At 37.7% G+C, this 15,747-nt stretch overlaps 1 protein-coding gene and 2 pseudogenes across 1 annotated transcript in view; 2 read left to right on the top strand and 1 right to left on the bottom strand.

The window, feature by feature from the left end:
* The window catches only part of UMAD1 (UBAP1-MVB12-associated (UMA) domain containing 1), a 300,107-nt gene that overhangs the window by 263,215 nt on the left and 21,145 nt on the right, over positions 1 to 15,747 (top strand). The gene's annotated exons all lie outside the window — the stretch shown is intronic.
* On the top strand, positions 2,168 to 2,280 carry LOC129041766 (U6 spliceosomal RNA; annotated as a pseudogene).
* Positions 4,963 to 6,099, bottom strand: LOC129041559 (G2/mitotic-specific cyclin-B2-like; annotated as a pseudogene).

Below are 15,747 nucleotides of genomic sequence, written 5' to 3'. Positions count from 1 at the left end.
CTCATTCTCATCAGTAATAAAGGAAATACAAATTAAAACTGAAGTGAAACACGATTTTTATACCCAGAACTGGCAAAAATTAAGAAATCAGACAATGTCAAGTGTTGGAAAGGATGGGGGTTAACAAGATCTCTTATATACCTTTGTTGGGAAGGTAAACTTGTATAATTGCTTCAGAAAACAATTTGGCATTATCCAATAAATTTGAGAATGAATGTAACTTACTCCTAGATATATATCCTAGAGAAACTATTACCCATGGTTACCCAGGAACTTGTTCAGAGCAGCACAATTAACAAAAGAAAAAATAACTGGAAATGACTGAAATATCTATCCTTTGATAGGAGACAAAATAAATAAATTGTAGAATATTTACTTGGTGGAATATTATACAGTAGTAAAAATGAATGTTTTTGATGAATGGATAAGCAATATGTGGTGTAGCCATACAATAGAATCATATTCAGCAATAAAAACTAATGAAGTACAGTCATGTGCTACATAATGACGTTTCTGTCACAATGGACCGCATATACAACAGTGGTCCGGTAGGATTATAGTACCATACTTTTACTGTACCTTTTCTATGTTTAGATACACAAATACTTACCATTGTGTTACAGTTGCCTACAATATTCAGTACAGTAATATGCTATACAGGTTTGTAGCCTAGGAGCAAATAGGCTAAACCATATAGCCTACATGTGTAGTAGACTATACCATCTAGGTTTTTGTAAGTATACTCTATGATGTTTGCACAACAATGAAATTGCCTAACAATTTATTTCTCAAAACATATCCTTGTTCTTAAGTGATGCATGATTGTACTGATACATGCTGCAGCATGAAAGAACCTCAAAATGTTATTTTAAATGAAAGAAAATCACATATTGAATGATTCCATTTATATGAAATGCCTAAAAGAGGCAAATCAATAAAGACAGAAAGTCAGCCCAGGGGATAGGGAAGCAGAGGAGAGGGATACTGGGAATGACTGCCAATTGGCACAAGATTTCTTTTTGGGGGTGATGAAAATACTCTGAAGTTAGAAGATGATGATGGGTACACAACTCTGTAAATACACTGAAAGCCATTAAAATATATACTTGAAACAGGTGAACTTGATGATGCAAATTATGTATCAATAATGCTATTAAAAATGAGTACTCTATAGTAACACAATGCAACATGAGTCTTTAAAAATTTAAATAGTAAGTTGAATGAAAAAAGTTCCAAAAGACAATATATAGTATTATACCATTTCTGTATAACTTAAAAATAAGCAAAATGAAATAATATTATATATTTTTAGGAATACATACTTACATGACAAAACCATTATGAATATTGAAAGGAAGGATAACCATACAGGAAAGTTGCTGCTTCAGGGGGCGAAGAGGCACATGGGACAGAGGAGGAATCCATAGGTAGATGCAGTGCTATTGGGGATTCTTTTAGTTCTTCAGTTGAGTAATTATTTAAAAGCTTAGATCTTATTTTGATTATAATTTACATATTTTATATTTAATCTTGTATAGGTATCAAATATATTACTTTTGAGATAATAAAAGGAAATGCTTTAAAAATAATAGTATGGGTATACTAGCAAAAAACAAGTCACTTATGAAAGAGAAAATAAGATTGACCCCAGATGTCTCCACACCATCTTCCAAGCCAAGGACAATGCAGCAGTATCTACAACGTTATGAGGAAAACAGTGAATGACTTTAAAATTTTAAGCCCAAATTATCCTCCTAAGGATAAATGCAACAGATGGATAGCAAGCATTAAAGAATGTAAAGAAATAAGAATCCATGAGCCTTTTATAGAATAAAAATAAGTAAATGTAAAACTTTTGTATAATAAAATCTAGGCAACTAAGTAGACGAATCAAAGAGTATAAAAATGGAGAAGCCAGGCACAGAAAAGTTAGATGATGAACACCAAATTATTTAAAATAGAAATGAAGAGTAAACAGTGGTTTGAATTACAGTTTCAGAACAAGATGTAAATGTTAAAAACCCAGGGGTTATGAAGAATAATATAACCAACAAAATGCATTTGGAAGAGGGAGAGAGGAGGAAGATAGTGAAATGATGTCTCTTTTATCAAATTTCATAAGGAAGTTGTCATATATTATAAAAAATTGAAATATAATTTTTAAAATATGTTGATTGGTTTTGCAACATATGTACTAGAATTGGAATGATACAGAGAAGACTAGCATAGCTCCTGCACACACAGGGTGATACACAAATTTGTGAAATATATTTTTCATTTAAAATGAATTAATCTTTTTTCCCTCTAAAAAGTCATAGAAATAGTAAGTGCAGTAGGATATAACTATCAGTTGCCAATCCTAAATTTTCATATTCAATATCTAATAGATACATTGCAAATTTGGTAATTTAAGATTTGTTTATAAATGTGCATATATTTACAGTATGAACTTTAAAATCATTTAAAAATGAATGGTGGTAAAATCTACAAATTATGTGAAATAACTGTAATGTACATATATTTTTATTCTAATAAACTTTTGAATCCCAGATGGGATTTTATTAGAAAAAATAAAAATAAAACATACATTGACTCTTCCCCAGTGTTTGTCACTGGGGGAGCTATTGACATTTGAGTTGGGTATGTTTTGATGTCAGGTCTGTCAGGTACATAATGAGATGTTTGACATCTCTGGAGAATGCCAGGATCCTCATAATTGTGACAACCAAAAACATGTCCATGCATTTCTAGATGCACCCTAGGGAATTTGGCACTGCCATGGATTGAGAACCACTGCTCTAACTTCTTACAGGTTTTCACATCTTTCCTATTAAATTTAGAGCAATGTTAGAGAATTAAAATCTCTTAAAATCTCAAAAGGGAATCATTTACCTGAAATTCATTCAGCTTCATGTTGGTGTCTTTTTCTCCTATTAAACTAAAATAAAAAATGAACTTAATACAGAATAAGCCTGTTTATTGAATGCAACAATTTTCATTAATAAAAAAGTATTTGTTGAAACAAGGAATCTGAAAAAATCCACAGTTACTTTGCATATTTTTATTGTGATAATATATGTGTAACACACAATTTACCATTTTAACCATTTTAAAGTATACAGTTCCATGGGATTACTTACATTCACCTTGTTGTGCAATCATCACCACTTTCCATCTTCAGAACTTTTTCATCTTCCCTGATATGGTTTGGCTGTGTCCCCCACCCAAATCTCACCTTGAATTGTAATAATCCCCATGTTTCAAGGGCGGGGCCAGGTGGAGATAATTGAATCATGGGAGCTGTTCCCTCATACTGTTCTCATGGTAGTGAATAAGTCTCATGAGATCTGATGGTTTTATAAATGAGAGTTCCCCTGCACAAGCTTTCTTGCCTGCTGCCATGTAAGACATGACTTAGCTCTTCCTTTGCCTGCTGCCATGATTGTGAGGCCTCCCCAGTTATGTGGAACTGTGAGTCAATTAAACCTCTTTCCTTTGTAAATTACCCAGTCTCGGCTATGTCTTTATTAGCAGTGTGAAAACAGAGAAATACATTCCCCAATGGCATATTTAACATAAATTATATATAGTCATTTGCCATTTGCCAATCTTTTAATTTGGGGTCAAGATCTTTTCTTTGAGAGTGGTCCCCTGATTGGAATTCCCCCTCACCATCTTTTTTTGCATGAATTACCACTCTCTAAGATTATCAGTTTCAATTTTTAAAAAATGAAACAGGACACTTGGAAAGGAACTGAGTGTAGAATCCTCCTAGATTCCCCCGGCCCTCTATGTGTCATGCATCATGGTCACAGCTATTTTGAAAGCAAACTAAAAAAAAAAAAAAAAAAAAAAAAAAAAATTGAGAAGGATTCTTGTTGTGTTGCCCAGGCTGGTCTCAAACTTCTGGGCTCAAGCAATCCTCCTGCCTTGGCCTCCCAAAATGCTGGGATTATAGGCATGAGCCACTGCACCCACCCTGGAAACAAATTTTTAATCACCCTATATTTATCCAGTCTTTCTAACACACTCAATCTAGTATGTATGGAAACAAAAATTTGTTCTTTTTGCATTTATATTTTGTCAGTTTTCTTAACATTTATTTAAATTATATAATTAAAAAAAGTTTGGGTTCAAACACCCAAATTGACTCATGGAAAACTTCCAGCTGAACTGGTGGGGACAGAAGTATAGGGCATCTAAAGAGCTATCTGCTTGCACATTTAAAGTGAAGGGTGACATGGCATAATCTGGCAAGTCAGATATTATATTAACATAATAGATTGAAAATAGCATGTATACTTGGGATGGTTAATTTTATGTGTCAGTTTAGCTAGGCCATGGGGTGCCCAGATATTTGGTTAAACATTAATCTTCTGTGTCTGTGACAGTGTTTCTTGATGAGGTTAATGCTTGAGTAGGCAGACTGAGTAAAGCAAACTGCCTTCCATAATATGGGTGGGCCTCATCCTATCCTTTGAAGACAACATGAAGAAAACAAAAAGACTCCGTAAAGGGGAACTCCTCCTGCCTGACTGCTTTGAGATGGGACACCAGTTCCTTTCTGGCTTTTGGACTTGAAACTGAAACACTGGCTGTTTTTTTAGTCTCCAGGCTGCTAAATTTCAGATTGGAAATACATGTCACCTTCCCTGGGTCTCCAGCTTGCCAACTGCAGATCTTGGGATTTCTTGGCCTCCATAATTGCATGAGCCAACTCCTTATAATAAATCTCTTTTAGGATCTCTCTAGTAGGATAAATTGGTATATTTTGTTTTTGTTTTTTTTTTTTTTACCTTAAGAAAAACCACTAGCTTTATTTTTCCTCAATATACATTTATAAAATTGGTCTGAGAAGAGGTTTCATGAAACAGACCAGAGAACTATGCATAAAATTAAGAGTTCTAAACCAGTAAGAAAAAGTGCACAAATGAAGCACACATCCTCAGGGGCCATTGCAGCCTAGGACCCTCCCATCAGAGGGAAGGCAAGGTCTTTGATGGCTTTTGAGTTCAGCTGAGGGATCATGCTGATCTTCAGGAATTTGCTGCTTGCATACTTATTCTTGATGGCGATGAATTTAGTTAAGTTTTCGTTTACTTTCAGCACATTTTTGGCCACGTGCTGCATGACTTCCAATGCTTCATTCTGTGTGTATCCTGTATAACACTGCTGCTTTAAGTTCCATTTTCCTTGGCCCAGAACCTTCTGAGACAAGCAGGAAGCAGCTGTTGCTGCCTTAGAAGGATGATAATGCATCATATCGTAGTCAATGAGAGTCAGCTCCATCAAATATTTGGCTAAAGTGTGCTGTTCAGCATCAGCCTTTCCAGCTTTTGATGCTTGCCTTAAGAAGTGTAGTGGCAAGGGTCCACCCAACTCAAATTTCAGTTCTTTCAAAATTAGTTTCCATTTCTTGTATTTGGGAACTAGTATAAGCATTGTCTGTGATGTAAATAAAGCCTTCAATATTTGGAGAAAACATCTCCTCATACTTAGAAGCCAAGAGCAGAGCAGTAATCCAAACTAGTTGAAGCTTCCTCTGGGAAACTGGCTGAACCAGTAAAAATCAATCCATAATGGCAACACATACATACAGAGTCTCCTGAAGAAGCCTAAACTTGGAGTGGATTTGCACCAACCAGTCTACCAGGATGGTATGCTTATGTCCATTTATATCTCATCCATCTAAGACATGTGGGTTTATGAACTGCAAAATCTCCAGCTGCCTGAGGTACTGATAGATAACATAGTCACTGCAGAGCTGAGGGTTATTCCAATCTTTGTTATCAATATCCTCAATTTTGTAGAGCAAGGCATCAGAAAAAGCTTGGCAGATGTTCTCTTCTTTCATGGAGGCATCCTCAGGTATGGGAGAAGGACCCTTGGGAGCCAACATTTCCATCTGTACTATTTCACAGAAGCAGTAGGTTTCAGTTGTTTGTTGACATTTATTGTTTCCGTGGGTTGAACTGGTACTTTGGTGTTCTGAGCTTTCTTAGCTACTTGTGCTGCTCTGGCTGTAACTCTATTTCCAATTTATTCTAAAATGGTATGCCTAATAGTCACATGACTCTTAGGTTTAGAATTAACTCCTCTCTCTCTCTCTCTCTCTCACTCTCTGCATATACCCATTTATCCTATTGGTTCTGTCTCTTTGGAGAATCCTAATAGAATACCTGACAACTAAATGCAATGTGGATCTTGGGACAGAAAGAGGACATTAGTAGAAAAACTGGTGAAATTTAAAAAGAGCCTGGAATTTAGTTAATAGTAATGTACCAGTGTTGGTTTCTTAGTTGTAACAAATGTACCATAGTAATGTAAGATGTTAGCAGTAGAGGAAGTTGGTTGAGAGGTATAGAACGCTCTGTATTATCTTTGCAACCTTTCCATAAACCTAAAATTATTCAAAAATAAAAATTTTGTTTTAAAAAATAGCATGTACCATACGATCTCTCTCTCTTTGAAACTGTTCCTAATTGTCTAGCTTTCTATTTGTATTTATGGATTCTATTCACCAAATGTTAGTAATCTTTACTTTGGGAAGTTATTTACTTCTTTCTTTGTGCTTTTCTGTATTGTTTGAATTTAAAATATATATATATATATATATAAAACTAAAATAGTGAAGTCATTTTTTAAAACATTTGAGGCTGTTTTGAAAAGATGACTTCTAAAAATCTTCCAGCAAACACTATGATCTTTGATTTGGTGTTATTTTTTTAATAGCACAGTCTCACCTATAACGTTCTCCTTAGGAACCCAAAAATGATTTTATGATGAGGCTCCAAGATTGATACTCTGTGGCAGGACTTGAAAAATGACCAGGTTGTGTTACCATAAGAACATGTTCCTGTTTTGTTTTGTTTTCTTTTTTATTTTTCTAGTTCATTAAGGCTGCTATAACAGAATACCATAAACTGGGTGGCTTATAAACAACAGAAATTTATTTCTTGCAGTTCTGGAGGCTGGGAAGGCCAACATCAAGGCACCAGCAGATTCAGTGTCTGGCGAGGGCCTGTTCCCTGGTTTATAGATGGCTGCATTCTCACCCTTACATGGTGGAAGGGGCAAATGAATTATCTGGGGTCTCTTATTCATAAGGACACTAATCCCCTTCATGAGGCCTCTTACCTCATGGCCTAATCACCTCTCAAAGGCCATGTCTCCTGATACCATCACATTGTGGGTTAGGATTTCAACATAAGAATGGGGTTGGGTGGGGAAGCAAACATTCTTTAAATAGCACCGACCCATACATAACTTAATGGTTTATGTCAGTGTGTTACTATAGCTATTTGCTGGCGATAAGCATCGCAAGGAAATGAAAGGCTTTTGGTTGCAATTCTCCTGTGGTTCTGTCCAGTGAAGCAATAAGTCAGGGATTTTTATCTCCAAATCAAAGCAGAGCTCACCTTTTAGTAATTGGAGGAATTAAAAGAATAAATTTCCTAAATGCTGTATGTTCTAGTAGAAATAAAATTTTTTAATACTCTGTTTATCCTCATATCCTCTATTTTCTTTGTTCTCTTCATCTTGCCTCTATGTCTCCTGATGTCAAACCTCTCTCTTTTGATCCTTTTTTCTTTTGAGTCAGGGTCTCACTCTGTCGCCCAGGCTGGAGTGCAGTGGCAACATGATGGCTTACTGTGACCTCAACCTCCTGGACTCAAGCCATCCTCCCACCTCAGCCTCCCAAGCAGCTGGTACCACAGGCACACACCACTAAGCCCAGCTAATTTTTGTATTTTTTGTAGAGACATTGTTTTGCCCTGTTGCCCAGGCTGGGCCAGAACTCCTCTAGGCTCAAATGATTCTCTTGTCTTGGCCTCCCAAAGTGCTGTGGTTACAGGAATGAGACACCACGCCCAGCCTCCTTTGACTTAAAATATTAAGTCTATTGTAAATTCTCAAGGGAGCAATTTTTTTCTTTTTCCACTCTAATACTGTGAATTATTTGTGGATGGAGAGACTGTTCTCTTCATTTCTGTTTCCCTTCACCTAGCACAGTCCTCACTCATCAAATCATAGAGGATTGTAGCCATAGCTGCAAATGGAACCCTGGGGTTTTCCAGTTCCTCCTACTCATTCAAGTTCTATGTCTCCCTTCTTCCCATTGTTTTTCTTTCTCAGGTCCTTTTTCTTCTTATAATGTAGTATAGGCTTATTGCCTGTATTCTGTGCCTTCTGAATGTCCAAGCTGTAAGGTCATTCTGCTGATTATATGAGGCCAGGTCTTCCCTTTAACTTGTGCTTCTGTAAGGTAACAATCTAATCTATACCAGTGGTTCTTAAACTCTAGCAGGCATTAGAATCACCTGGAGGGCTTGCTAAAACAGACTGCTGGGCTCACTCCTAGAGTTTCTTATTTAGTAGGTCTGGGATGGCACTGGAGAATTTGCATTTTTAACAAGTTTCCAGTAGATGCCGATGCAAATACTGATGCTGCTAGTCCAGAGACTACACTTCGTACATCATGGATCTACACTCTACAGAAGCATTGGCTGGTCTAGCTCCCTTTGCAAGGAGGGAAAAAGAAATGCAGATGTTCAGTGTCTAGAACTTAGACATAAAGTAAAAATAATAGGAAGAATATACGTGTTTTATTTTAAACCCAAGATATAAAGGCGCTTTTCCCTTATAATGATTATTCTTCAAATCATTTCTATACACCATAAGTAAAGTTAAAAGTGCTAAAGGAGGAAAAACTATTGATATTTCTATCAGAACACACAAAAAGGTTAATTATGGCATGCATGTCTTAAAGATCTCCTTGCCATCTGAGCCATCTCCAGAAATACTTGCCATAGAACTGAAATAGAAATGATTATATGAGTAAATTATCACCCACACTCCTCGCATGCATCATTTCATACCACAAGCCTTTTCTCTTTTCAAGGAATAATGGTTTTACATTTTACTTTGTGATGGCACTCTAATTGCTAAATATAATAGGGGCATTATGCTACAAAGTTAAAAGACTCCAAGTGAAAAGATATGTCAAATATAGTAATTTCACACAGCCAATGATTCTTCAAAGTATGCTTCTCTTTTTTTCCAGCTGTCTCCCAATTGTGAACCCTCATAGACTCATGAAAATTGAATACTAAGGCAGGGAAAAGCTAACAGGGATCCTAGAATATTTCTAGTCCAGGAATCTGTAACTATGATCTACTGGCCAAATCTGGCCCACCACCTGTTTTCATAAATAAAATTTTATTGGAAAATAGGCATGCCCATTTTTATTGAGAAACAGCCGTACCAGTTGTTTACATATTCTGTGTGGCTGCTTTCGCACTATAATAACAGAGTTAAATAGTTGCAACACAGACCATGTGGTCCAAAGCTGAAAATATTTACTATCTTGACCTTTACCAAAAAAGTTTACTGACTCCTGCTGTAGTTCCAGCTACTGACTGGACAGATTAGAAACCTATCTAGAGGGACAGAGTTGGGGAGCGCAGGAGAGAATGGAGGGAGAGGTAGCTCAGGTTTACGCATTCAAACAGAAACAGGATTGCAGAATGTGAGGCTTCTCCCTAAGCAACTCCTGTGAGAGCTTTGGTCCACTGAAAGCCAGTCGCAGCTGCCCTTCATATGTTAGTAGAGAAGGGGACATTGGAGTAAGTTTGTATCTCATTATAATTTTCAAAGGACCTCTTCAAATGTCCACCCCAAAAAGAAGAGCAGTGAGACAGAAGTGTGCTTTGATGTTAGTCCAAAGTGTTATTTATGGCATTTATTTGCGCACGTATACAAAAACACATTAGTAGCCTAACCTTTGGGGCTCATTTCTAGTAATGAAAAAGTCCTTTTTCATTGATGAGGAAATCATTAGGATCACCTTGTCTTTCAGAAAATATACTAGCATTCTGTCATGTAGTATTCTCCATAGTGCCCAAAGCTTTCAGGAGAATATGCCTTATAGTGGGAATTCTTAATTTCTTCAAGTTATTAGTCACTAAATTGACAAAAGTATATGAGTGTGTGTGTATATGTTTACATTGCTATTTTACATAATTTATATATCCATGTCTAAAATAAAATGATATAGTGGTGCTAGGTGTTCCCTAATCTCTCTCATTTATATGTTAAAAATATATCTATTCTGTAAATGAACAGAAGCCCCAATTCCATGGTTTCAGGTAAGTGCAAAGATATGTACAATGAGTTAAAATGGAGTATTGTTACAAAAAGGACCGTTATTTTATTTGGTCATTCATCAGTTCTTTATTGGGTACCTCCTCTGTGCCAGGAATCCACCGTACTGACATGATACACACCAAGAGGCTAAGAGGATCTCATAGTCTGATGGGGTGATGGGGGAGGTCACATGCAATACAATGTCTGCAAGTTCTGCCTTGGAGAGAGCCCTGGAAGAGACATTTGAGTGAAGTCCAAAAGATGAATAAGGGCTTGCCATGCAGATATGCACATGCTAGGGAAATGAAACTCACTTTTAATGTTAATTCTCCTGGGAGATGTTCTTGACTCCTTAGTCCAAACCCCTTAAATATCCCTATTCTGTGTTCCTACAGCATCTATCTGTCATAGGACTTTTCTGTCTGCCTGGCATTCAGTAGGTGTTTAGCAAATGAATGAATAATAAGTGAGTGAATGAACACATGGAGTGAGTGAATTATGAATATACAAAAGTCAGAGGTGTGAACCACTATGGCCTATTCTTGGAACTGCATATATGGCTAGAAGATAGGGCATGGGGAAGGAGGGACAGATGTACTGGGATATGAGGCTGGAGAGGTAGGTCGGGGTAAGATTGTGGAGGACCCTATATGCCAATCTAAGAATTGAATTGTATTTATTATTTCAGCAATTTCATGTTGGCCCCCATTCTGTGCCAATCCTGTGTTAGGCTCTGGAGATACAAGATTCAGCCCCTCCCCTTGTAGACCTTACTGTTTCACTGAAGCAATATATATATATATTTTGTTTGTTTGTTTGTTTGTTTGTTTGTTTCAGAGACAGAGTTTCACTCTTGTTGCCCGGGCTGGAGTGCAATGGTGCGATCTTGGCTCACCACAACCTCTGCCTCCCGGGTTCAAGTGATTCTCTGGCCTCACCCTCCCGAGTAGCTGGGATTACAGGCATGCATCACCATGCCCGGCTAATTTTGTATTTTTAGTAGAGACGAGGTTTCTCCATGTTGGTCAGGCTGGTCTCGAACTCCCGACCTCAGGTGATCTGCCCGCCTCAGCCTCCCAAAGTGCTGGGATTACAGGCATGAGCCACGGCACCTGGCCACTGAAGCAATATTAATTGTGGATAGGATATGGGCCCTGGATGTAGACTGCCTGGGTTTTAGTTTTAATTTACTCCATACTAGCTGTGTGGCCTTCAATTTCTCAATGCTTCAGTTTCCTTATCTTTAAAATTGGAGTAATAATAAAACCTACCTCATAGTTACTGTTGTGATTAAAATGAGATAATATGTGTAAAACTTCCTGGCACATAGAAAGTACCCAACAAATATTAAGCACTCTTTTTACTGGGGAAAATGGACATTAAGCAAGTAATTAAAAGTGTGATGGGGAATTGCAGAAGATGAGGCCCATGGTGCAAAGACAATGTAATGGTGGCAGGTGGTGGTGTGCTGTGGAAATGATCTGGAGATTCAAAGAAGTACTCTCTAATGGAAGAATGGGTGGAAATGAGACTGGAGAGGAGGCAGCAGCCAGCTCATGGAGAGGGTCAGAGTCAGATTTTGGACTTCGTTCCAGGGTCATTGAGAGCCACTGAAGAGATTAAGCATGGGAATGACAAAATCAGAGTTGTGATTTTTTTTGTTTTTGAGACAAGATCTCTCTCTGCCACCCATGCTGGAGTGCGTTGGCATGATTAAAGTTCTCTGTAGCCTTGATCTCCTGGGCTCAAGCAGTCCTCCTGCATCAGCGACCTATGTAGCTGGGACTTCAGGTGCATGCCACTGCACTTGGCTAATTTTTTAATTGTTTTGGAGAGATGATATCTTGCTGTGTTGCTCAGGCTGGTCTTGAACTCCTGAGCTCAAGCAATCCTCCTGCCTTGACCTTCCACAGTGCTAGAATTACAGATGTGAGCCACCATCCTTGGCCCAGAGTTGTGCTGTTAATAGATGAAGAGAAATGGACAGATGTAAGAGATTGCAGGAATCGAATTGACAGGAATTGGTGATTGATTGGCTATAAGATAAGAGGGGAAAAAAAAGAATGAAAGATGACTCCCAGATTTCTGGATTGAGCCATTGAATTAATAGTGTGCCATTTACTCAGGATCTATGAAAGGAGGAGCAGACTTTCAGGGGCCGTTGAAGTTGAACTGCCAGTGCAGATGGTGATGGAGCTCAGAATATAAATGGGCATGGAACCTGGATGTGGATGAGATTGTCAAGGAAAACATTTAACAAGAAAAGACAACCAAGATGGAATTCTGGGTGTAGAAGAAAACCCCAGAGTAGACTGAGCAAAAGTACTCAAAGAGGTTGGTTAAAAACTAGGAGATGGTGATATGACACAAACCAAGGGAGGAGAAAGGAGGGCATGGTCAACATTATCCAGTGCTGCTTCATTTTTTAATAAGGATTAAAAATCGCCCACTGGATTTGGCAATTAGATCTCTTATCAGCGTCATTTAAAACTCTTCTAGATCCTGAACATAGTGGTTTCTGAAGATCCAACCACATATTACAGCAAACATTAAAATGCACCAAACTCCATATTAAATTTATGTCATAAAAATTTAGGAGATTAACCTTTTTCCCTTTGAAATTATTACAAATTAAAATGTTCTATTTTCTTCTGTATTTGAGTCAATTTTTAATTTTTCTAAAATGTTTTTCTAAACTTTTTTTTCAAACATTTTGTAGGTTCTTGAAAATGTAGAGGACCTAGGCTGTCATAAATAGTGACCATATTCAGGCTGGGGACAGTGGCTCATGCCTTTAATCCCAGCACTTTGGGAGGCCGAGGTGGGCAGATCGCTTGAGGTCAGGAGTTCGAGACCAGTCTGGTCAACATGGTGAAACCTTGTCTCTACTAAGAATACAAAAAATTAGCCAGGCATGGTGGGGGCTGTCTATAACTCCAGCTACTGGGGAGGCTGTCTGGAGAATCTCTTGAACCCAGGAAGAACAGCCTGCAGTGAGCCAAGATCGCACCACTGCACTACAGCCTGGGCAAGAGAGCCAGACTCTGTCTCAAAAATAAAACAAACAAAACAGATAGAACCACATTCAGAGAGGGCTACAGGGGCCATGGAGTGAATGAGTGATGGAGCCAAGACAGTAAGTATGAACTTCTCTTTCCCAGACATAGCAAGGAAAGAAAAGAAAGAGATGGAGAGAGCAAAGAAGGCCATAAAATCCAGGTAGGACATGATTTATTTAAGATTGGAGTTTTTCACATGGCTTAGAAGAAAAATGTAGCAAAAAAAATTGATGACTCAGGAGAGAGTAGTAATATTTGATCAAAATGCTGCTTAAGGAGACAAGAAGAACAGATCCAGAACATAAGTAGGATTCACCTTCTTTAATGTCCCTCTTTGTCTGAGTCCAGATGGAAGGAGGTAAGAACAGGTGGTGGATAGATGCTCACATCCTATAGCTATCATTAATAATGAAACGTTAAAATCACAACTGTATCAAGTAACTGCCACTACCATTTGGCATTGTTCTCCTACAGATCGGAGACTACAATAATGGCAGTAAAAGGTCCCAGCAGTTAACAACTCTGTTTCATAAATAATTTCAAACTACTCTGTGATGCAGAGTGCTGTGTAGATGCCTGTTGGGGTTTGGCCCCTGATTCCTTTATGAGCCAAGAAGAGTCAATGTACTCTCTCTATAATAGATGTTGGAAGTAAAATGCCCACCTGTGTCAAGCAAATTGATTTGTCAAAAGCACCATCTGATAAATTTGTTGATTTACAGAGAAGGCAGGAGCTTTATGGGAAGTGCATTAACTCTTTGGGGCCCTTGGGGCAACAGAACTAAATCATTGCTGCAGTACTAAATGGTTTCTCTAATGGCCCCGAAAGTAAATGCATCCCCCAAAATCTCAGATGTTCCCAGGTGGCCATTCACCCTCTGAGACTTAAAATGATTACAAATACTTTTCAAGAGCTATATCGGTGGCCCAGTTCTCACTTTAGAGATAGAGAAACTGAAGTTCATTCTAGGCCAGTTAATAACGGTTTAGAGTAGATACTAGCCAGCTTAAGTGGCCAGCTAATAATTAGCATTGCTGCTCTGACACCAATAGGTATTCCAGTGATCACCTCAGTAAATATTTGTCATTCGAAGTGTAACTGTTCACAGTAAAATACTCCATATTCATTCCCACGGAGTAGACAATTAGCTCCAATAAGATTGACTTATTGAATGTCCTTTTGCAAAAATTTTATTTTAGTTGTGGCTTTTTGTTGTTGTTAGATGGTTGTCAATTGTAGAAATAGAAATGAAAACTCAAGTCAATAAAGAAGATAGGAAAACTTTTTGTGATAGATGCTGGAAGAAGGTCTCAAATTTCATGAGCAAGTTTATTAAGATCATACGCTGAATACATTGGGTCATCTTTGGAGGTGTTGCTTAACAAGCCATGAGTGTTTCAGAGCTGAAGGGGGCCTTGAAAGCCTTAACTCAAGAGTGCTTATTTTACAAATGAAAAAATTGTCTCTAAAGTGGCCCAGCCAGGCCTTTTGCCTTAAGCTTGCAAAGTGAGAAAACCTGTTTACATAAAGGCATCACGGAATGGGGGTCAGGGACTCCCAAGACTTGAAGACTAGTGGCCACAGAAAGGGGGAGAAAGCATTGTACATGGTCGTTATTATTATCCAGATTTATTGTAAAAAGGCCCACCAATTCTTGGGCCTCTTCCCTCAAAAGGAAAAGACAACACATACACACACATGCACACACACACACACTCACCTACACACATAAAGAAAAATTAGTTACCAAATGATAAGCATGTAAAACTTGAGGCAAAGAAGTTCTATTCTGGGCTTATCCACCTCTAACCTCAAAGCTTACTTGCATGGCTAACAGCTTTTAGGAACTTCATGACCAGATACTCAATTGTAAATTTCTCTAGAAAGAAAAAAATAAAAGCTACAATAACAAAATGTACTCTGTAAGCACAACTGAACCTTAAATATTTTTGATGTTGCTTCCTAGTGTATTATCAATGTGTTATTATAAAGTTTACGTAGAAGAGCAATGATCTGTGTAATTTCTTGCCTAAAATGGTAGTCTTTTGGTCAGTTGACCAAGAATGAGAACAGCTTAGGGTTCTGGGATTGCATGGAATGAGACATTGGTTTTGTTTGTTTTGTTTTATCTTGTCATTGGTGATTAGATTTAGGACATAAGTGCCAAAATAGGCCATTTTAATCAACATTGGGACTTCCCTGTTAAAATCTTGGCTGAGTTCAGTGAGTTTCACAAACACATAAAAAGCAAGCTTAAATACTGGCAGAGGGTGGCCTGAAAAGGAAATTCAGCTTTCTTGCTGAATATTATTATTAATCAAAATAAATATAAGGATCAAATAATTATAATTGCATTAAACTCTTTGGGGATTTGAGACTTCTCTCATATCTATAAACTAAGAATAGCTATTATTGAATTCACTTATGAATCACAATCCTTTACACTTATTTGTCATCTTACACATCACAAAATGCTTTCACCTGTTATGATTTGGTTTGATGTTCACAGTGCAAATGTGCAGGACAGGTATTATTAGCCCC

Source organism: Pongo pygmaeus, chromosome 6, assembly GCF_028885625.2.
Source record: "Pongo pygmaeus isolate AG05252 chromosome 6, NHGRI_mPonPyg2-v2.0_pri, whole genome shotgun sequence".
NCBI lineage: Eukaryota > Metazoa > Chordata > Mammalia > Primates > Hominidae > Pongo > Pongo pygmaeus.
The sequence above is the reverse complement of the archived record's forward strand: the minus strand, read 5'-3'. Positions and strand labels throughout refer to the sequence as shown.